This window comes from Lemur catta, chromosome 11, assembly GCF_020740605.2.
Source record: "Lemur catta isolate mLemCat1 chromosome 11, mLemCat1.pri, whole genome shotgun sequence".
NCBI lineage: Eukaryota > Metazoa > Chordata > Mammalia > Primates > Lemuridae > Lemur > Lemur catta.
The window spans coordinates 97,545,985-97,570,425 of record NC_059138.1 but is presented as its reverse complement, the minus strand read 5'-3'; the positions used below and the strand labels follow the sequence as shown (position 1 = coordinate 97,570,425).

The 24,441-nt window shown below is 46.1% G+C and overlaps 1 long non-coding RNA gene across 1 annotated transcript; it reads left to right on the top strand.

The window, feature by feature from the left end:
* Window positions 1-14,392: 14,392 nt before the first annotated feature.
* LOC123647443 lies at window positions 14,393-23,939 on the top strand. The gene is made up of 3 exons (XR_006738232.1): window positions 14,393-14,430; window positions 17,650-17,780; window positions 23,901-23,939. It is a non-coding gene; the product is annotated as an uncharacterized LOC123647443 (long non-coding RNA).
* The last annotated feature ends 502 nt before the right edge of the window (window positions 23,940-24,441 follow it).

Below are 24,441 nucleotides of genomic sequence, written 5' to 3'. Positions count from 1 at the left end.
CTAGCTATAGTTTTGTAACTGGAGGAACAAGTTATCTTTATATTCCTTGATCCCTGGAAGTTACCTTGTAATTGAGGATAATAAACCCCCATTCTACCCACCTTCATCCATATTCTTAACCTGGGAAGGTGAAACTTTTGTTTTTGCTCATATTTTTTGGTCATTGGCAATTCTTATTTCATGCTAAGACTATTCTTCCTCTGTAATAAAGTGGGTGATGCCCCATTATCAGTCCGTACTCCAATATTTTGCTGAAAGTGCTCACCCGACTCAACACTCTGCCTGACAATAGGATTTGGCCAGAGGTACACTGGTCATTGCAGAAGATACTTGGATTCGTTTTCTCAACCTTTGTCATGTCATCTGCTACCTGAAATATAATAATTGCAAAACTAGAATCCCATGTTCAGACCTCGTGCTGGATGTGGATCGGGCTCTGACAGCAGGAGGTAGTCACCGGAGGTCTGGACGGCGGGGGGCAGCGAGGCCGCGCTGCCCGCAGGTGTCCCGGCCGCGGGGGCTGCAGACGCAGGCCTCTGTGCACACTCAGCCCGTGTCCATGTCCGTTTCTCAGCTCGTGGGAAGGCAAAAGGCAGTGACTAAATTGGCATCTCCTTTTCTTTTTCTTTCTTTTTCAATTCAAGTGTAATTTACCTAGAGTAATATACACAAAGCTTGAAGAATTTTTACCCATGTTTATACTCATGCAACCACCACCCAGATCAGGATGCAGAGCATTTCCAGCATTGGGAAAATATAATTAAAAACAAACTCTCCTGCTAACCCAGAAAACCCCTTGACAAGGTTAGAAGAGAAAGAAAACAGTTTTATTGTTGGATAAACACTAAACCATAATGCTATGCACATCACAGCGAATCCACTGAAGAGACTGAAAGATAGACGGAAGCCTCGGCCTTCATACGTCCGGGCACATCCAACCCGTCACACGCTTGTTCTGTGTGAAGTGACGACGACTCCCTAAGTAAGAGGATCTGACAACACCATTTGTCACACACGGTTGGTCCGACATTCACCTGGTAATCGGGGTAGCCACTTGTGTTTCCTAATTGCTTTTCTCCGAAAACAAACAAAAACAAACACAACCCAACCTTGGAGCCAGGTGCCTCCTGCAGGTGGGCACCTCCCCTCCCATGGAATTTGGGGGACAGGGTGTCATCTTCTTTGATGTTTACATTTTAAAGAGATGGCTCCCGGTCCTTGAGCAAAGCATCCCTGAGCTGTAAAACTCAAAGGAAGCTTATTTAGTTATTAAAAAGATTTGCATACAACCCAAAGAGAGAGTTTACAATGACAGATGTTCTAAAATAAATCTTCTAAGGATGGGGGTGTCTCTTTTGCTTCTTGCATCAGGAAAAATTCAAGTTTTCTTTTTTTTAGATTTGTATTTCACCTTATACCAGCACCCGAGCAGGCTCGCTCATGCCCCTTTGTTTTGGGGGGCCCATCCCTAGCGAGACGCTTGCGGAAGGACCGGCCTGCAGCACGAAGTCACACGCGGCCGGTCGCGGCAGGAAGGCGGAGAAGGCAGCGCGGGCTCTGCAGCTGCAAACGCGGGGGGACGCGTCTCCCCTGGCCAAGTCCTCTGGAGTCTCGGGCGGCGTCCCCATGGGAAGCTAGGCTTGTGCCTGCTCCACGTGCGGCTGCGACTGAAGCGCAGGCCTCAGACCTGGGTGCTTCCGCGGGACACTGCTGCCCGGGCGCAAGGGTCGGCGTCGCTGACTCGGGCTGTGCGGACGTTCCCGGAGACGAGGGCTCACAGGGTGCCCAGGGCCAGTGCCCGGCTCCAGGTGTCCCCTCTGGCTCCACACCCGCCCTGCAGACTCCTCGAGGGGACCGCTGGGACCACTCTTCCAGCCTCCGTGCGCGCGCTGTGCGCTGGCCCGTCCGTGCATGGCGGGGAAGTGGGACGGCCGGTTCTGAGCCCGACTGGTTTCACCCCGCCTGCCTCTGAGCTGCTTCCTAGTCATGTTTGCTAGTATTTTGTTTGTTTGTAAGTAGGGTTCTACGCATAAACCACAATTTATTGACCCACTCTCTGCGTAGGGCACACGGGTTGTTTCCAGTCCTGGGATCTCAAGGCTCCCTGCGATAGTGCGCCCGGGCCGGTCCCCGCACAGCTCCGGGTGCCGGCGGGCGGTGGCGGGGCTGCCCCATCCCGGCGCAGCCCCAGCCGAGGGCCGGAGGAGGCTCTTCCCTGCTGGTGAGTTCTGATTTTCTTAGCATCATTTCAGAAGGCCTTGAACCTGCATCTCCAGCTCTTTCAACAGCTGTTCCCTAGCTCCCACATTAAATCCTTGGTCCATTCAAGCACCTGGAGTGGTTTCTCAACCTGGAATGATATAGGCAGAGCCTGTTCTGGTGGTTAAAAATGTGTAGTAATGGGCTGTGTTTGCTCAGACCGCCAGCTTCTGAGTGTGGTCTGAGAGCCTCAGATGACCACAGGGACCATGGCAGTTTGCAGGATTGTGGGCACTGGTCTATGCAGATTATTTTGTATTTAAGAGATGACTTATCTTCTCCAATATGAGTTCCTATGATAAAGTCTCTAAAAATTAATATTCGTCCTTGGGAGAGTGTGTACATGTGTGTAGGGGATATGTGTGCATATTTAAGCAAATTACTTTTTTTTTTTTTTTTTTGAGACAGAGTCTCACTTTCTTGCCTGGACTAGAGTACTGTGGTGTCAGCCTAGCTCACAGCAACATCAAACTCCTGGGCTCAAGTGATCCTCCTGCCTCAGCCTCCTGGGTAGCTGGGACTACAGGCATGCGCCACCATGCTCGGCTAATTTTTTCTGTTTTTAGTTGTTTGGCTAATTTCTTTCTAATTTTAGTAGAGACGGAGTCTCGCTCTTGCTCAGGCTGGTCTCGAACTCCTGACCTCAAGCAATCCTCCCACCTTGGCCTCCCAGAGTGCTGGGATCACAGGCGTGAGCCACCGCGCCCGGCCTGCAAATTACTTTCTGTTGGATGACTGAGAATAATGAAAGTCTTGTACTCTGATGGGAAAATCTTAAAGAGCTTTTGGCTTGTGAAAATAAATAAAATCTAAAAGCTGCTGGAACTCCCCAAAACACTTTGAATCTTGTGAGGGATGCGACTGTGATCTGAGTCACATACGGATACAACTTCTGTTCTCAGACTATAGATTAACTCCCTTTCTTATGTTTCTCCTGTACAACGACTAGAGAGAATTAAAGGACATCAGGGACTAAACTCCTGCTGCCTTAATTCGTGACCCATGTTGTAGGTTAATTCCCCCTTTGTTGTCCTGCTTTGCTTAGACCAGGTGACAGAAAAACCCATGACTACTACACCCTCTGTAAAAAAAAAGTTAAATGTACCCTTTGTAAGGTTTCTTTGAAGTAGCTGGCGCCAGAGAAAGAAAGACGAGCAGAGTTGAAAGGGATAGTAAAGAGGATTTATTGGAGCAGTCCCGGGTGGGGATAATGAGTCCCTGAGAGAGAGGGACCTGGGCAAGCCTCAGGGGACCCACAGAGTGGTACCGGAGAGGCCGCCCCGCCCAGCAGTCTGAGTGGGTTTATATAGGTTCTTAGGGCTGGGGGATGGGAGTTTCTTTGGCCAGATGTCGGTGCAAGGAGTGAGGAATTTCTTTGTTTCAGCTTTAGGGTGGGTATTCAGGGATAGGAGGGGCTTCTTCTTTTTTCATTAGGGAAGGGAGAGGTACCTGCCACCAGCCTTACACCCTTTCCCCAAAGAAACACTGCCTTAACCAATCAAATTGCTGTAACTATGCACAAACCTTGTATGAATAATGTTGCAATCCTGCTAAAACTACTCTCTGTCTGCCCATATATATGATACCCTAACTTCCCTACTTCGGAATGCTGACTCCATTCCTTTGGAGTTGGTGTTCTGGGTGGTCCATCCTCACACTGTATTTGAATAAACTCCCTTTAAATTGGATTCTGACCATTTTGATTATTTTAGGTTGACAGCCTTAAGTGCCAAAGCTCATGTGCTTTAGCAATATTTTGCTGAAGACTCCTCCCCAGAAACTTGCTATTGTTAAAATTTCATTAAATTGGACTTTGGGAAGCAAACTCTTGTGGTGGTTATAGAATAGACTGGTGGGTGAGGAAATAGATCCTAGGATGACACCAATTCCAGAAGTAGGTGACTTAGTCTGGGCTCCCCAAAAGGCAGTCTGTCAGGTGCATCTAGTTTGGTTGGAAAGAGACTCTCAGGAAGCAGATGTGAGGGAAAGGAGGAAAGCCAAGAAAGGCCTTTTTTTTCTTATATTTTTCTTTTTTTTATTGATATATAATAATTGTACATATACATGGAGTACGTGTTACATCTTGATACAAGCACACAACATACAATGATCAAATCAGGCTAACTGGGACATGATTCACCTGAAACATTCATCATTACTCTATGTTGGGAGCATTTGAAAACTTCTAGCTATTCTGAAATACAGTAAACTATTGTCAACTATAGTTGCCCCATTGTACCAGTGAACCTCAGAACTTCTTCCTTCTGTTAAACAGAATTACCCCTTCCCCAACACCTCTTCATTACCCCCTCCCACCACCCTGACCAATCTCTAGGAGCCACCATTCCATTCACTACTTCCTTGAGATCAATTTTTTTTTTAGGTCCCATATATCAGTGTGAAAATGAAATATTTGTCTTTCTGTGCCTTGTTTATTTCACTTAAAATAATGTCCTCCAAGTCTGTCCATGCAAGAAAAGTATATTTTGAGCAGCAATTGCTGTGGGCTAGTGGCGATCAATCCATCTGGGCACCCTTTGAGGACCCAGGCAGAACGCACCTGGGACGTGCAGGCATCTGTCCGGGGGCGCCCTCTTCATGGCGTGAGCGTTGCTCCCAGGGGCGCTTGTGCCCCCGCTCATGAGCCTGGGCCAGGTGTCTTTCCAGGCTGGCACAGCAAAGCCTGAGGAGAGAGATGAGAGCGCTGGCGGACGGGGCTTCCGCAGAAGGTAGGCGGGGTAACACTGGGGAGGTCCATGGAGGGAAGCAAAGTTCTGAGGACAAGCAGCTGGGCTGGAAGCTGGGACGTGTCCTGAAAGACCCTCCCAAGACAAGTTTACCTTTCACTTTGTTTGCTTGCTTTTCCCATGTACTGTGGGACTAGTTATATTTCCCAGTAGCGCTCAATATTTAAATATTTTCTAGCTAACGTCAAACATCTATATTACAGTTACTTAACTTCACCTACCATTAATATTTTGCCACATTTTCATTATCTGTATGCATATCTATATGTATGTATCTATATTATATATTAAAAACTGCTGAACAATTTGAAAGTCATGACACTTTTAATATTTCAGCATGCTTCTTCTAAGAATAATGTTCTACGTAACCACAACGCTGCTGTCATATCTAGAGAGAAAATTCAATATCAGATAATTGAGAAACCATATTTAAATTCCCTAATTTTTTCAAAGATGTCATTTAAAGCTTTTTTTTAAAAAAAAAAATCCTAGATCCAATTAAGTTCACACATTGAGGCTGGCTTAGCGACCCATTAATTTCTTGTACTCTAGAACTTTCCCCATGCTGTTTCTTGTTTTTTATGGTGTTGACTATTTTTGAAGAATCCAGGCCAGCTGTCTTATACATTATTCATCACTTGCTGGATAGTTTCCTCATGAAAAGTTTCAAGCTTAATAGTTCTGGTAAGAGGACTGCATAGAAGTTATTATGTGTATCTTATTGCATCCCACCAGGAATTCCAAAATGTTAGGTTTCCCCACTATTGGTGGTGTCAAATTGTGTCACCTGGATAAGGGAGCAGCTGATTCCTCAATTCTAAAAACAACGTTTTCCCCATTGTAGTGAGTAATTTCCCCATTGTAGTGAGTAATTAATCTGTTATCTGTGGTTGATAATTTTTGTGTATAATATCTTGCCTCCAATAACATTTCATTCCATGGTTTTATTTGATAATTTTCATACAAATCAATTATCCTTTTGGGGTTTTGCTTGAAATTCTATCATTTTTTCTAAATTTATTCCCTGGCTATAAAGAAGAGCTTTCTCTCTCCTCCACCTTTTTTCTTTTTTCCTATTTTTGCGTGTTATATAGATTCATGCAATTTTTCTTGTCATGACCCATTATCGTTCTTCTTTTTGACAAACTGACCTAGTTTTGAACAGTGGGAGCTTCTTCCAGCCAATGTTGCTTTTTCCATCGTAAATGCTACTGAGGTGCAGTAAATACAGAAGAGCAAGTCCTGCTTGCTTCAACCTGACTCATCCACCTTTGAACACTTCCTTGCATCCTGGCAAAACAAGATAATACATCCCAGGCTCACCTTGGACTTCCACAGTCCCACACTAGAATCTGCCTAGAACCTAGATATTCTACCAAAGAGTCCAGGTTCCTTTGTGGGGAAGTCACATTTAGAGACCAAGATCAGGGTCCTAGATGTGCCCATTGCCCCTAGGCCATTTCAGAATACAGACCGAAAAAATAAATGTGTAGTATTTTGAAATGGTGATAGGGACTGTGGAGAAAACATAAAACAGGAAAGAGGGTCCAGGGTAACAGTTTCAAAGCGAATGAGGGAATTAAGCACAAATGAAAGAGGAGGGCAGTGAGGGGAGGTACAGTGCTCCCCGTGTGCAGCCCCACAGGTGGGCTACGGAGCAGCGCTGTGTTGAGGGGCGGAGGCAATGGCAGTTTTTCTGGCGGAGGGGACAGAACCGTGTCACCTGGAGAAGCACGTTGCCCAGAGAAGCGGCAGCCAGAGGACAGCTCAGGGGCAGTCCAGACAAACCTTCTCTTTCTCAAATATAGTAGAGAGAGGTGACCTGGAGGTGGGGGCCATCGCAGAAGAAGTGGAATGAGTTACAGTGGGGCAGGGGAGGGCACTGGCGTTGGGTTACAAATCATGGCCATTTTAAAAAGGGACAACCATGTCTCTCATCTCTCAGATGATAGAAACATTCACTTGTTCATCTAGAATGTAGGCGAATCGCTCACTAAAGCTTTACACCAAGAGAAGGTAGGCATTGGTCATAATCAGTACACATTTTGTTGCTAAAAGTGTTATATTTAGTCACTTCTTGAGTAAACTTTTAGGAGTAAAGTTACCTTAAGGTGATATTTCCTGGGCCTTTGATTCTGTGAACAGGAACGAGTTATGGACTAAGCCACTTGTTTCCAAATTCTCCTAAAGAACCTCTCCTTTAATTTTACTGTGAAACTCAGGATTTAGAGCAATGGTTTCCAGATAAATCACATAATTTCTTCTGATAAAAAACAGAAAATGTTTTATATTTAATTCACAGCATAATACTGTCATGGTTTTCTCCCTGCCCTTCTGAGGCATTAAGTTTGAGCCTTTAGTTTTTAAAAATGTATGCAATTTTTCTTTAAGCCTGGCTTTAGCTGCATTTCGCAAGTTTTTGTATGTAGTATTTTCATCACCATTTAGTTAAAACTATTTTCTAATTTTCACTGTGGTTCAAGACCTGTGGGATTTGGGGGTTATGTTTTTTCCTGTTGATTTATTGATTATTTACATTGCAGTCAGATGATAAAGTCTGTTTTCTTTCAATTCTTTGAAATGTCTTCAGTCTCAGTGTTGGCTGCGTGCACGTGCCTGTGGTCAGTTCGCTTCCAGGTCACCACGCCAAGGGCAGAGGCGTTGGAGGCCCAGCTTCATGGTGAAAGCATCTCTTATTTCATCCCCACCTTGGTCAGGCTTTAGACTTTTTCCTTTGTCTTCTGTGATGGCGACAGCAATTGTTTGGCGTGTGGTTCTGCTCCTCAGCCACTAGGCTGTGACAAACAAAGCTCAAAGTCACCAGTTTGGCAAATACCCTTGCAGTGAAAACTGGAAACAGTGATATCAATCTCCTGGATTCCTGCCGTGTCCTAGACACTGGCCTGGGGACACCCAACTTTCTCGTCATCTCGAAGAAGCTTTTAAGGATTGTAGACACAAATTTATGCTGGAGTTTTAGTTGTTTTCAAGCACATGAGTTAATTGGGGTAACAAGCTTATGATTTTATTGAAAGCAGATACCCTGGAGACTGGTTTCCACAGTGACCCTAAAGCTCTTGATTACAAGTAAATGAACAGAGAAGTCACAGGCCTTCCAGGGCATTCATGTCCACCGGGGGCCAGGGAAGAGCTAGGCCTAGACAGCAGTGTCCAGGGGCAGAGGGACTCTGTAACAAAGTCACCTTAGGAGAACTGTGCTGGCATAGTTATTATTTTTGTGGTGAGAGCACAGCCAGTCTGTTAGCACTTTTTAAGAAAGCAATATATTGTCAACCCTCATCACCATGTTGTGCGGCAGATCTTGGGAATGTGCTCCTCCAACCTCACCGGACGGAGCCTTGTCTCCTCCCCGTCTCCCCAGCCCACCCCGCGCGGCCACCCCAGCCCCGGGTACCCACCACTCTGTTCATCACTTCCCTGAGATCAACTTCCTTGGATTCCGCATGCAAGTGAGAACGTGCAGTGTTCGTCTGGCTGTGCCCGGCTTATCTCACTCGACATGATGTGCCCCAGGTTCATCCCTGTCATCACGAATGACAGGATTTCCTTCTTTTTTATATGTCACTTAGCTATAATAGATTTAGTCATTCCACAATGTACATATACTTCAGAATATCATTTTGCATGTGATAAATGCATACAAGATTATCTGTTAATTTAAAAATAAAAAGAATAGTGCTGTTCAATGTAATGTTTACTTTTTTAATGGCTTAGGTGAACGTTTTGTTACATAAGCCTTAAATATCTTGAAAGCTACAGATCTTATAGTAATATTCTGTGATGTAGAATTGTAGATGTTTTTCTCCCCTTCATTTCTGTATTTGAGAAGAGGCAAAATTATTTCCTGAGAGGAAAATCTTTTGGAAAGATGATTTTAGAGTCTTTAAAATTTCATGTCGTTTGATCCACTGATTATACTTCTAGGAAGAGTTATAGTGGAATAATTAGATATGCAAAGAGTTACAAATAAGAATATTTTCCAAGTGTTAGTATAGAAAACTGGATATAACTTAAGAGTCCAAAAATAGGGGACTGCCTGTGAAGTAAAAATATTTCCATTAAATGGAATATGACACAACCACTAAAATCACATTTTGGCAGAGTAAAGCATAGCTTGGGAAAATGCTCATGATAAAGTGTTTATGAGCAAAAGTCAGGATATACATCTATATCTGTATTTATAAAAGTAGATAATAGCTGTTGAACAATTTTGAGAACTTCTAGATGATTGCTAAATGTTTGATGATGAAACAAAAGATAGGTTTGATGAAGCAAAAAGTTAAGCATTTTGACTCCCTGGGCTGTATTTTTGGATAGATAATTAGATAATTTCCATAAAAGGAAATAGAAGAATACATAAGAGCTAAATCGGCAAATATTAAACCAATCAGCAATGCTGCCATCCTGGAATTCCTGGGCAAAACTGTATACAGTTTCTCATGTATTATTAAAGAAATGAATACAAAGTATCAATCTTAAATCCAAATTGTAATTAATATCACCAGTAGAAACAAACAAACCAAAATACTGGTAACAATTAAAACTGCACACAGAAAAAGTGTGTTAGGGATTTTCCACAACTGATGAAAAAAATTGTGTTAAAATCTGCAAGTCTTGACTTTGTAGAAATAAGTAGCCAAAGATAAAACTCTGAATTTCTAGATCCTCTCACGAAGAATGACTTTCTTTTAAAATGCGGTGTCTCAGTTTTCTGCTGCTGTGAGAGAATACTACAGACTGGGAATTTACAAAGAACAGGAGTTTACTTGTCTCACGGTTTGGAGGCTGGGAAGGCCAAAAGCATGGCACTGGCACCTGGTGACGGCCACCCCAGGGTGGAAGGACAGCACACGGTGAGACAGAGAGAAATGGGGGCTGAACTTACACTTTTATCAGGAGTCCACTCCCATGGCAGCAGGGCTAGTCCATTCATGACGGCAGAGCCTTCATGGCCCATCACCTCTTACTGCTGTTCCAATGGCCATTAAGTTTCCAGAACATGAACTTTTGGAGGACACATTCAAACCACAGCATGTGGTAAATAAACTTTATCATGATCAATTTTATTAAAAGTTTATCCTCAAAATAACTGACAAGGATTAGGTAGTTTTATTTTAATATTTGAAGACCTTCAAATAGCAGGGTGACTCTTCTACACCTTCTGTTCCTGGAGTGTGGGCAGGAGCTCCGAGGGGAACTTCCCAGGCGAGCGTGGGGAGAAGGGAAGGGAGCTCCGCCAAGGAGCCCCCATGGGCACGATCACCACTGCACAGGATGAGGCAGAGGAAACACCCACCCTCTAGGATCCTTAAGGGCTTGCACAATGGGCAGATCGACAGTGACTAGAGGAGACTGCAAACTAATGGGCTCTTCGTCAATAATCTGGGATGATCCGGGTGCTCTGTATCATCCTGGTGGAAGGGACGGCATCTGTGCTGGTGAGACTCGGTTCCTGCCCAGCCCATGCCCTCAATCCTGCCTCCATACTCTCCTCTGTGCTCTGTGCCTCAGGGTGCCGACCCCGGGGGCGCTGTCCCTCGAGCTTTCTTGCCTTCGAGTTTCCTGAGGGCTTGACCAGTGGGAGAAGCTGATTGACAGAGGGTCAGAGAAGGGAGGAGAGAGAAGTCAGGGTATGTATTTTTCCTTCGTTTTCCCCACTTTGGCATGGTTCTGGCAAGGAATGTGCCACTCCATGAGTAGATTCTTCCAGAACTCTAGCCGTCACCAGGCCCTGGTAACACTCTTGCCATGACAAGCCTTGGGATGATAGAGCTTCCCACTGGTGTTGGTCTCCGGATGCCTCAGCATACCCCGTTTTTCCCTTGATCCTGCTTAATCTATGTAAGTATTTCCTTCATTTAAAAGTCTCGGCACAGTGGCTCACGCCTGTAATCCCAACACTTTGGGAGGCTGAGACAGGAGGATCACTTGAAGCCAGGAGTTGGAGACCAGACCTCAGTCCCATCCCTATGAAAAGTCTCTTCAAAAATCCCAGTTGACTGTGAACTACTGGCATAACCCTGAATGAAAGCAATGGTTTCATCTCAGGAGACCTCTAAAGCATAAGGTAACATCTCATACAAACGGATTAATTTGCATTGATGGCACCACTGTTATACTAGAAAGAAATTTGGTATCACTTGCCCATCTAAGGAAACAAATTCCTCAAATCATGATTCTTCTTTGTGTGCAAGGCTGTCATGGACGGGCCTTTTTCTGCTTCAAAAGGAAAGGATGGTCAGGGTGTCCATGGGAGCTGTTGACACCAGAGGACTTGCTTCCGTCACTGCTGCTCTGTGCTTTCTGCAGAAGCTGCTGCCCAGCAAGCCAGCTTGCTTTCTCGTGGAGGAGGAATTGAGCCTCCCTGTGCAGTGTTAGTGTCTTGTCAGCCAAGCAGTAATGGAAATAATGTCCTCAAAAATAGGGCGTTTTTTCTTTCTCTACTGTACACAGCACATTTATTTAGATACCTAAGGTAATATATCTGTGCAAACACCTAAGAGGACCAGAGTAAAAAACAGAGAGAAGCTGCTTTTATCAGAAAACATCCTAATTTACATAAATCGTGTTGAAAAAGAAATTTCATTTCCTGCTTCTTTAAGAAAAAATGGTTATTTCAGAAAAAGAAGAAATGACAAGCCACCTCAGTTGCAGTGACATGACATTTGCACCACTGGATGTCTCTTTATGTAGGGATCCTAAATTGGCCAAAACTCCCACAGTCAAAAAGCCACCATCAATGACAACAAAGACTGGATTTATTTAATAGTTTAACCATGGATTCCCTAATGACAGTGATTTGATAAAAGGATAGCTCCCTGAATTAAGAGCCAATGGTCAAATCCAAATGAAGTTTGAAACAATGAAGCTTGAGATTTTTCTCATGTATTTAATTATACTTTCTTCGACTAGAAAAGAAAAGCCCAGAGATTCTGGTGACATCTAAGACGATGAGAGCAGAGTTTCCATCACTTCTGTGGTTTGAATGTGCACCCCAAAGTTCATGTGTTGGAAACTGAATCCCCAGAGAAACAGTGTTGAGAGGGTGGGACTTTGCAAAGATGATTAGCCCACGAGGGATTTGCCCTCACGAATGGATTAGTGCTATTGAAGGAATGGTCTCATCACTGTGAGGGGTGGTTTGTCGTAAAAGTGACTTTGACTTGCTCTTCCGCTCTGTGCTGTGGGACGGTGCAGCCCGGACGCCTCTCCACATGCTGGTGCTGCGCCCTTGGGCTCCCAGACTCCAGAACCACAAATCAAATACGTTTCTGTTCATTACGAATCACCCAGTCTGCGGCATTCTGTAACACAGAGCAGACTCAGACAATCACTTTTACATGTCAAAGTTTAGAAACCACCAATGCATAACTTTAGTTTTTAAAAAATAATGTTTAACAAAAGCTACATTATCAATCTCTTAAGGTGAGAAGGATAAACTCCCAGTGGCATGGCTAAGAGTGTCCTGTCGTGGCCTGACTCGTGGCCCCCAGCTGTGCCTCCCTCCTGGCAGAGCAAGACACTGGAGCAGATGACATGTGACTCAGAGAAAGAAAACACGTGTGCTATTCAAAATAATCCATCCCAAAGAATATAATTTCAGTGAAATAAAATAAAAACAGATGGAAACACTTTATGTGTTAAATAAATTATTAATGAATATAAATAACTCAATGGATTTTGCTTTGATAAATAATTTATGAACTAAAATTTATCAATAGTTATATAATTTTCAATAAAATGTGTTCATAATCAGAGTAAAAAAATCCACCAGACTGGAAAATAGCAGGGTTTAAACACCCTGTATCTATGCAGAAGCTGACGTAAATTCTCCCTTTTCTAAACTCCATGCCATCCTACGATTTCTACCATTGAAAGTGTGCGTTAAGCCAAGAGCAGCACACATGGAGATGCGGCTCGTCCAGTGTTGCGGAGTGTAAAGTGGGACACCATGAATAGACAGGTAGGTGCAGGGTGTGGAGGAAAAGGTGTATCATGTTGTGCTGAGTCGAACTCTGCTTAACATAGACAAAGAGTGTGGCAAGGAACTGGTTAAGACTGTGATGAGGAAATGTGTTAAAATTTATTTAAACATTTTTTTAAAGTGTTAAGATTGTTAACTCCAGGTAGGAAACAGGTAGAAAATACTAGAAATAAAATTGCATCTATTTTATGGTGACAAAGGAAGGGCTGCACTTCCATTAAGAGAAAGTGCCAGATTCTGGTGGTCTGGGGGCCTGTGTACCAGCGATGTCCACAGCCCTGTCTGAGAAAAGTCAGGACCTGCTGAAAGATCAGGGTGCATTTTGGACTCAAAGACAGTCCTTGAAAGCCTTGGCCTGGCAGTCAACGTGAGCTGTGCTAATCTGCACTCCAGTGATGTTAAAATTGAGACTGAGAAATTCAGTTTCTCTGGGGAAATAGGACTAAGATTCATTTGTCCTTGGGAGCTGAAATGGCCATATTTCGGCATTTGAGAGAGGAGGATGCAGAAAACACTGTGATGGGAGGCGCAGATAGAAGCAAACAGAGCTAGGAGATCCGAGGGGAGGGCAGGAGTCACTCTGGCTTCTGCTTCCGATTTCCATTCTGTTCCCCATGCCTTCTGCGTTCCCTTGCTGCCCACCCACGTGCTTGAGATTGCCTGTGTGCTAAGCCCACCCCTTCCTTTGCAGGCGCAGTGAGAATGGGTAGCTGTTACCAGCAGCAGGGTTTTCAAACAAACCTACCCACAGGGATTGGATTTGGACACGCTTGTGTGTTGTCTGGGACACCCAGAGGCCTGGGCGATTGCGGCAGGACTTCCTGGGATAGCCCACTAGCTTCGTGATGTTCTCCACACACCGGATTGAAATTTGTACCTTGTGGAGGTGCAAATTGGAGTTACAGAGGAATAGCTGAAATTACAAATGTGTGCACCACAAATGTCAAGATTTCAATGTGTGTGTGCGTGCTTGTCTGTGTGCATTTATGTGTATGTACAGTGTTTTAATATATTAGGCATCATTCTAGGATTGTGGTTGATTTGTATTTTTTAATTCTTAAACTTTTGATAATAAGCATTTTATATTTTTAAAAACAACTGCTACCTTATTAAAAAAAGCACATGGGCCTCAATTGGGAAATTTATACAATTATTGTTTAGAACCTGACTTGATTAAGAAAAGGTGTATTTGGAATTTATATAAACTGTGTCAATGATTTTAACCTGAAGTCTGCATACCCGTCACAGGACAGCTTTGCTGTGTAGGTGCCTCTGTGCGTGTTACCCTGCAGAGAGACGGCGGGAGAGCAAAACGCAGGCGACCGTGACGACGGGGAACTGCCTTCGTGGAGGCGCCGTCCTCCTTGGAGAGCTGCCTGCCGCGGAGCCCCGGGGAGCTGGAGGACGTGCACTTGCTGGGTCAGTTTGCTCCAGCAAATGTCTTCTTTCAAACTTACGTTGAAATGTTATGTATCAGAGTTAGCATAAAATAATGAAAATTATCACCAAGGGACATTCTCCCTGATCTGGGGGGCCAGGAATTCTCTGTATGAACTGCATGGTTAAAACAGCATGACCTTACCCCAATCCAGGTTGTTTATGTTGGAAAAATTCCCCTTCACTCAGCTTTGATGATGCTTTGTAAATGAGGTCCAGAGGAAAATGATATTTGGAAATGTTTTATTCTCAGGTCTGACTCTCTTGGCTTAAACCACTGGCAGCCCCAGAACAGATGTCCTGTTGGCCTTTAGCCAATGGCTCTGTAGCTGTCCATCTGTGAGCCCTCCCAGCGTGGCTTCGGTGATGACCAACTGACGCTCGTTTTAGCAGTACAGTTTTAGATGAAGGAAAACTCACTAACTGCTGTTTTACATTAAATTTTCAAACAACTTGGGTTTTCATATTTAACTTTTTTTTTTTTTTTTTGGTCACCAAAAAAGGAATAAATCTTCCTCTTCTTAGGAGATAATGAAACCGATAATTATTGGAACCCCAGGTCTCCCTCCTCCTGTGATTCTGTTTTCCGGTATATTGAGAGCAGAAGGAACTGGGTTTGTAGGCATATGACCCACAAACTATTCTTGTTGCCTGCAGAGTGTTCTAGCAGTCTCGGCTGTCTGCTGATTACGGGTCTCTGGAAGTTGCTGCTTCGTGCTGTGGGTGCTGGGTCACTGCTGCCCCGCAGGGCCCGTGGAGGGCAGCCCACCTGTTCTGACAAGACCCCTGTCCTCAGCAAAACTGCAACGCCAGGCACTCCAGCAGTTTCCGTGCTGTGCAATCTGACTGGAGTCCTATGCAGCTACTGCTCATAGGCTGAGTCATGGTGGCCCCATTTTCCCTCAGAAATATCTCATATTTTAGCATTCTGAAGAGTACAGTGATCACATTAGCTAATAGGGTAGAGTCAGATGTATCCCAGGGGCCAGCAAGGGCCAAGTGTGGTTTCCTAGGCTGGCCAGGTGCCAGCCAACCTGTTTATTCCATGACTGTGGTCATGCTTTTTGCCAATAACAGCAGAAAATGGTACATTCTGCTTAACAGTTTTGATCCATTTGGGTGACAAAATGCATTCAGCTGATGTTGCTATAGGTGCCCACAAGGTGCAAATGCCAGGGCTGCTGGAAACGCAAAGTGAGATGCAAGTTCACGGCATCTCTAAGGAAACTCTGGTGTAACAAACTGACATAAAATTAGAAACTCAGGACCACTGGAAGTCATTCAACTTTTGGGAGAGATTCTTATACATCATTCATCTTGTGAAGAATTGAGTGACAATGGCATGGATGTCACTGGAAGGACCTGCAGGTGGATGTCGCACCTGAGGGGATTGGAAGCAAGGAGCTGGTGGGATCACCTGTGTTCTTACTTCCAGCAGAACAGCTCTTATCCCAAAAGGACGGTGCCGGCAGTCAGAGCAAGTCTGTCCTGAATCTCTGGCCCTGTCGCGTCACCTCTCCCTGCTGGCCCAGCCCCAGGTGAGCGCCCATCGTGCTGAGCCTGGCTCCAGCCCCAGGGGAGGCCTTCTCAGGGGCTCCTTCTTCCCCCCTTCCTCTCTCTCTGTCATGCTGCCATTAAAGGGCTTTGAAATACTCTTGCATACCTTTAAGTTGACATCTAATATTTTAAAATTTAGCCTTAAATAGTTAAAAAGGAAGAAGTTTCCTGCATAGTACAAATATTGGCATTATGATCCATGGACTCTAATCCATGAGTCAAATAAGTGTGTCATTAATCTTCCAATTACATGATATTGTTTGTCATATTATTTCATGTTACAATTTTACTTGTTATTTATTTTCAATTTATTTGCATTGTGGTCAAAGAATGTGGTCACTATGATACTAATCCTTTGAGAGTTGTTGAGATTTGCCTTTTGACTTTACATTTTCTTACATTGAAAGAAATTTGATTTAAATGTTAAATTAAATGTTACAAATGTGGTTATAAAGGATGTATTTTCAGGCAAATCCATAGAAACAGAAAGTAGATTAGTAGTTGCCAGGCGCTGGGGGAGACAGGAATAGAGAATGACTGTTAATGGGTGTGGGTTTCTTTTGGGGGTTATAAAACGTTCTGGAGGGTTCTCCACAGGGTCTGGAGCCAGTCTCAGTGGATGTTGGTTGTACAGTTGTGACTATACAAAAACCACCTAATTGTATACTTTTAAAAGGGTGAATTTTTTGGTATGTGAATTTTCTTTTAATTAAAAAACTGTTTTCTTCAATTATTAATGCAAGTTTGTTAATTTTGTTTAAAATCTTCTATATTCTTCTAATTTTGTCTCCTTGATCTATTAAATATGTTCAAAATGATGATCTTAATGGCACACTGAAAAAGAAACTTAATTGCTGTTGGAGAGAGCTAGTGAATCAACACACCAGTCTGTAAGTGGCACATGACAAAGTGGGGCACAACTGAGACCCCCTTTTCTCAGTGCACCGCACCGACATGACCGGGGAGCAGGAGAGGGGTTTTTTTTCTGTGGATGGACTTCAGCTGATGGATGAAGAAGGAAAGACTAATTAGAATATTAACTTTTCATGACCAGTAGTAAATTAAAATATCTAGGCTTTGAATATTAATGGCAGATAACTATACACACACACACACAAATATATATACACTTGTGGGTATATATATATATATATATATTATATATATATATGGAGAGAGAGAGAGAGAGAGAACCACACCTTACGTACTTCTTCCAACAGCACTACCTATGAAGAAATCTTGAAAAAAAGTGAATCAAGCCTCTAATTACCAATTTGCAGGAAATAACAGAAGACAGAGAAATATATATATGAAACCTCAGGGATTCAACCAGACAAATCCATACCATGGTGAACTTGACAGGATGAAAGACTTGATTTCTTCAATAAGTAAATGGCAAGAAAAAAATAACAGGGATGGACTGCATAGATTTAAAAGCCATATCAACCATAGGAAAGTGTAGACCTTATTTGGACTGTAATTCAAACAAACTAAAAAATATTTATGACATTTAACTTTACCCAGTTATTTACCCAATACTGGGCATTTAAAGACTGTATGTTTGATGCTACCGAGGAAATTAATTCCCCCTTAGATATGAAATTGGTAACATGACTATGTTTTTAAAAAGTCTTTGTCTTTCAGAGCTCTTACTAAACCATCTCTGGATGAAGTGCTGTGCTGATTGGGGTCTGCTTTAAAATGACGGAAGAGAGGACAGTGGGCAGTGAAGCGAAGCTGGCCACGAGCTGATAACACTCGCAGTCGAGTGGTGGGTACGTGAGGGTTCGCTATACTATTCTCTCTACTTTGCTTGTGTTTAAACCTTTTGATAATGCTTATTTGAAAATAAAAATGAAAAGCATTTATCAGTCATCACACTACCACTCTTTGGCCTGTCTGCTTCTCTACTATAAAAAGAAAGATCCTGTTTACACCCGCTTGTCATCTGTCACTGTTGTAACAAAGTTACTTATGCGATAGCGGCCTGTGAGAGCTCTGGGCCGTTGCAGGGCCAGGCAAGCGGTTTCCGCGCTTGTTCAGACTTTTCTAAGACTGGGCACAGATGACGTCCTGTGAAGCCCGCGCGGCCAGGTCTGGCCATGGGCTCCGCAGCGGGTGAGGGCGGGCGTGGTGCTGCCCACGCTGCCCACATCCACTGCTCGTGGGGCGGCCAGCCCTGCTTTTCTGGTCCCTGCCCTCTGGAATGGGGTATACTTGTGGTTAATGATGGGGAGAGCAAGTTGCATTTTCTCAGAAGTTTTATAAGTTTTCAAATTGACCTCTTTTGTTTCCATTTCACACACGTGATCAGCTCACACCATTTTACCAATTTGGTCCCTGGAAACACAGTGAGCAATGTCTGCGACGTGTGGGTTCCTGGGAGCTTCGGATCAGCGTGGGCACTGTGGACCCTGCCACTGCTGCCCTGACACCTGCACTGCACATGAGCAGAAGAGAAAAAGCAGCACTCCGGGGAGGGCTGAGTGGGGCACCTTTGATGGTGTGGCGTGTGAGGCTCAGCTGGAATAATACCTCGTGGGTGTGGTGCTGTCGTGTGGCACCAGGTTGGGAAGCTGCTCAAACTGCTCAGCTGCAGAAACACAGAGGCGTGCCCAGCCCTGCACCCAGGGGTGCCCGCCGTCCTCTCCAGGGTCAGACCTTCAACCTGTCTGCAGCTTGGCTGGTTACTCAGGAGACCTCAAGTCCTGCTTGAAGGAAAAGTGACACTGCAGTCAGGAGCATGCTAGGGTGGAGTGGAACATACTTGGAATGTAGTAGAAAGATGAGCATGGAACACAGAGCTTAGAGGATGACAGAGGAAGAGCGTTCAGAGGACCGTGGCAAGGTCAGACGTCCTCCCTTACAAACAATCGTCCCAGGGACCCAGGGTCAGCCGGCTGGAGGATGCTTCTACCTGCTCCCCGGCTCCCCTGTCCTAACCTCCAGTTAGTGTTCTCTTCCTGCCAAATCTAGTTCTTGCCCTGAATTCTCTACTTCAGCAAATGGTACCATATTTGCTGAACGAATGTTTTCATAAAATGTGGGCTGGGTCCTGGCTTTGTGTCACCTGCTGCTGTGGCCAGATGTCATCTCGGAGCCGTCCCTCCTTCCTCCCTGCAGCCGGTGTCCTCTCGCCCGAGAGGTCTCTCCAACTCGCTGTCTGCGCTGTCACGCTTAGCCGGGTCCTTGCTCCAGATGCCGCCTGTTTTCTGAATTCAGACCACGCAGATTTCTTACATCTGCTTTGCTCTTTCCTCGTTTATGTTTACCCAGTTATCTTGACTCAGCCTTAAAAGTCCATCTGAGCTTTTCTTCGATAAATCTCTTGAGCTTCCTGGCCAGTGTGGCCCAGCGTCTGTGCGTGTCCACTCGTGTGAGCATGACGCGGCCTGGCCGGCACTCGCGGCACGGCGCTCACCAGCCTCTTCCCGAGCTCTGCCCTCCTGACGGGCAGGGGCCGTCTTGCTTTTCTTTGTATTTCTTGGAGGCCTTCAAACTGCACACACCTAAAATGGAGCTTATTGTCTTTCCTTCACTCCGGTCTGCCTTCCACGTTCTCTAGCGATGGGGTCCTGCCATGCTCCAGGCCACCCCGGCCCCACAAGCTCTCCAGCCCTTTTGAAATCCATCACCAATTTTTTTCTATTCCAGCTCCAAGATATACTTTGAATCTTTCCACATATCTTGTCATCACTTTAGTCTAAACCGGTGGCCCCCGCAGACATTTCTCAATGTCTGGACACATTTTTGTTTGCCACGACTAGGGCAGGGAGCCCCTGGCGTGCAGGGACAGGGGCCGGGATGCTGCCATCGACGCACACAGGCCAGCCTCCCGGCAAAGCCTGACGTGGCACGGGGTTGGCGGTGGCTGCTGAAGCCTGCTGTCCACCTGCCCCTGGCCCCGCAACCAGCTTCCTCCACCTGCCCCCGCCACACTTCTGCCCCTGTCGCACACATGGGCACACTGACCTTTATGAATGCTAATTTGACCCTATCGCCATCCTGCTAAAAATTCTAATGGCTTCCCAGTGCTTTTAAGATAAATCCCAAAGTTTCTGAACCTGGCTCAGCAGCCCCGCCTGGCATGACGCTTGCCGAGGTCACTGGCCTACCCCGGGCCTCTCTCCTCTGCTGCCTCTGCTCCTGGGTGCTGGCGCCTTCTTCAGGTCCATGGCTGCTCCTCCTTGGGCGCCTGGCACCTCCTCTTCCCTTTGCCTGGAAGGAACGAGAAGGCCCTCAGCTACTGCCCGACTCCCGCGGGTTTCAGCTCAGACTTCTAGCCAGCGAGGCCTTTCTCCACTTCCCAGACTGCTTGGGAGCACCTCGTCTGGGCAGCACACTATGTTTTCTTTTTGCAGCACTTGTAATTGTGATTAACTGGTTGTGTCATTGGTTGTTCAAAGTCTGAGTCTTCTGCTAAAACCTCAGCTCCATAAGGACAGGGACTGCATCCCCAGAGTTTAGTGTGGGGCTTGCACCTCGTGGCCCTCAAAGGGATGTCAGCAGATGAATGGCAGCCGTGGAACCTGCCTGGGATGTCTGTGGCACGTAGCAGGCACTCAGTGAACACGGGAGACCACTGACCATGCAATGTCCTTGAGTCTGGATTTTACTCAGCTTGGCTGGGTGAGGTTTTCAGAGTCTGTGTGCACTTCCTGTCCTGGCAATCCACATCAGACATTGTGCTCTTCTGAGAAGTGTTTCTTCACCTTCCTTCAATTGCAAATTTATCTGTAATGACAAGGAAAAGTGCTAACACCACTTACTACCAGATTGCAGCTGGTGATCCTTTAAGGCTCTGACTTCAGACAGCAAATTTAGATACTCCCCAACGCAGGAGAAATAATAGAAATTCTCATCCACACTTTAGTATGCCCTTCCATCTCCACTTGGTTTTATTGGACAGTCCTAATTCTTTTTTTTTTTAATTTCAGCTTATTATGGGGGTACAAAAGTTCAGGTTATATATATTGCCCATGTCCTACCCATCCCCCTGAGTCAGAGCTTCAAGTGTGTCCATTCCCCAGACAGTGCGCCTGGCACTCACCATGTAGTCATACCTCCGTCCCCTCCCCCCACCCCCCCACCTCCCCGAGTCAGCACCTTCAAGCATGACCATTCCCCAGATGGTGCGCAACGCACTCATCATGTAGGCATACACCCATCCCCTCCCCCTTCCCCCCCCCCCCCCCCCGTCTCAGTCTGATATCCAGTTGGTATCCTTCCCCGATGTGCATTTAGGTGGTGATCAGGGAAACCAATTTTCTGGTGAGTACATGTGATGCTTGTTTTTCCATTCTTTGGATACTTCACTTAATATAATGGGTTCCAACTCTCTCCAGGAGAACCAAAGAGGTGTCATATCACCATTATTTCTTATAGCTGAGTAATACTCCATGGTATACATATACCACAGTTTACAATCCATTCGTGGATTGATGGGCATTTGGGTTGTTTCCATATCTTTGCAATTGTGAATTGTGCTGCTATAAACATTCACGTACAGGTGTCTTTGTCACAGAATGACTTTTGTTCCTTTGGGTAGATGCCCAATAATGGGATTGCTGGATCGAATGGTAGGTCTACTTGAATCTCTTTAAGGTATCTCCATATTGCTTCCCACAGGGGTTGCACTAGTTTGCAGTCCCACCAGCAGTGTATGAGTGTTCCTGTCTCTCCACATCCACGCCAACATGTGTTGTTTTGGGACTTTTTGATAAAGGCCGTTCTCACTGGAGTTAAGCGGTATCTCATTGTGGTTTTGATTTGCGTTTCCCTGATGATTAGGGATGTTGAGCATTTTTTCATATGTTTGTTGGCCATTCTTATATCTTCTTTTGAAAAATTTCTATTCATGTCGTTTGCCCACTTTTTGATAGGGTTGTTTGATTTTTTCTTGCTGATTTTCCTGAGTTCTAAATAGATTCTTGTTATCAGTCCTTTATCTGATGTGTAGTATGGGAAACTTTTTTCCCACTCTGTAGGTTGTCTGTTTATTCTCGTGATTCTTAAGCATTCTGGGTGGTAAGTCCAAAAGTCTTGTTTAATAGATTTCCTGGTTTCTTGCACCCACAAAGAATAGCAGCCACAAAGTCACAGGAGGACCCCTATCTAAAAGTGGGCAGCACACACTGTGTGAGGAGAGAGCCGGGCCCCACAGACCCGCGGGGTGGTGTCTGGAGAGCTGCAGCCCCAGTAGCCAAAAGTGTGGAGGTCACGGAGGAAAACAGCCAGCATGTCTGGTTCAGGGCAGGGGACGTTCAGCTGTGTGAGCGTGACTCAGACGGGGGTAGAGAAGGCAGTTAATTCTGACAAGTGAGTTAACATCTCTGAGCTTCAGTGTTTTCACCTGTAAAATGGGGGTAATGAGCCCCTACCATGCTAGATTGCTGTGGGAATGAAACGAGTTAATAGTCCAGCACGTGGCACATGGCAGGTGCTATTCAGGCATTTGCCATCACTCTCAAGTCACATTTTGCACCTTCTCATTTGGGGGAGTGTCAGCCTCAGACCAGGAAGGTTATAGCTAGAAGGAGAAAACGGCCCAGCATAAATGAAACCCAAAAGCAGGATCACAAATCCTAGGCCAAAAGGCCCCGGCAGCCCCCATGAGTGAGCCAGTGGGCAGGCGAAGACCTCCAAACTAGAGACACACTTCCCAGCCCAGAGATTCGACACCGATGCAGGAGTGTGGGCCCAGCAGTAACACAGCTCTGAAACTCCAGGCGAAGCCAGGAATTCGGATTTTATGTCAGGTTCTTGATGTTCAATGTTGGAAGCTGATTCAGAGTTTTGGGAACCTTGTTTGATACCATGGCCTGGATGTGGCCAGGGCTTGCTAGGCTGTGGCCTCCACTGAGAGGCTGCCTGGTTGCTCTGTGGGTCTGACCCAGAGGAATTTCAGACTCTGAGCAGCTGAACTCACCAAATGATGGCCAGCAGGCTTTGGAAATCACAGGTGTTTGGAGAGACCAAGTGTTTGCCTTGGTAGGGGAGGAAGGTAGTTTACATAACACAGACTGTGGGCTTGTAGAGTTCTTTAGCAAATGAATTGCTCATCTATGCTTAGCAAAGTGCAAAGTGACTAGAATTTAGCTTTGAATCCCATTAAAAAGTATGCCAAAGTAGCTTCATTTCCTTTTTCGTCTCAGTTTTCAGATTGAGAGATTGGCAGAGTGGGCAACACTGGTGCTGAAATTCGGCAAGCCATTTAATCTTTTTTTTTCACATCATCCCTTTAGCTGAGAGGCAAGCGCAAGGTCAATAATGCAACGCGGCCTGGGCGCCGAGCGCCGGTGTCTGGACACATTCCCGCGGAAGGGGCGCGCTGAGGCCCAAGGGCACCAGGAGATACGTGACAGGGCAATTGCTCTCAGGAAAACCAGATCTGAGAGAAAAGCAAAGAACAATCCCTGGACGGTGTGGGGCGGGGGCTCTGTGGCCGGCGCGAGCTCCGGCGCAGGCTGCGGACACGGCAGGAAAAGGCGAGCGGTCGGCAGGTGACACCTGCTCTTTACTGTCGGGACGCGGCGGGCACTCGCGTGTGGCTCTGGACAGCGGTGGCGGCGAGCCGTGGGAAAGGTGGCCACGTGGGCCCACCCAGGCGATGGCGCCGCGGTTACAGGAGTGAGCGGACTCGCCTCCCCAAGGCCAAGGCCGGCTCGTGCGCGGTCATCTCAGCCCGGCCTGAGAAACCCGCTGCCCACACAGCTGCGTTTGCCCTTGCTGACGGCAAACGCAAACTGAAGATGACTGGCGTGCTGAGGGCTCCCAGCGGTGCATGTGCAGCCTGTCCTCGGCGGGGTCCTCTTCCGCTCTTTCACTGTGGCATCGGCAATGGCGCATGTCATCTCAGGCTCATTTCCAGCTTCCGCATTCTCTGTTCCTTGCAGCTGCCTCCTGCTGGGTTCGTCCTCCAAGCCTCTGGACCTGTCCCCTCCAGGCAAGAGGATCCACCGTCGCTCCCCCAGGACTCGGGTCAGAGGTGCCTGTGCCCCATGACCCCGCCCGCAGAAGCTCTCCTCGCCCCGTGAGTCGGGCCTGGGTTTCTGCCGCGCTTCCGTCCCTGCGCTTGCTAGCGCTTCTTCCAGAGACCACGTCCTTCTTCCCCCGCCCCAGACACCCGCAGGCCCTTAGGAGAGCTCTGCAGGGCTTGGCTTCTTGCCTGTCAGCTTCACGGTTCCTTCCCTCCCAACCCCAAAATAGGATTCTGCTGTCTTCTTTTGGAAGTGCTAGGGCCATCTGTGTCCAAATCCGTGGGTAAAGTGGTCGTGCATCTCGCCAGCCCCTCTAGCTCAACACGCCTGTGGCTCCACCTGTGCTCTTGGTAAGGGTCATTTCAGGTCCTGGCTCCCTGCATCCCTCTCTGCTCCCGCGGGCCCTAAAGAAGCATCACACCGCCCATCCCAGTCCTGGGACAGGACCACGGAAGGC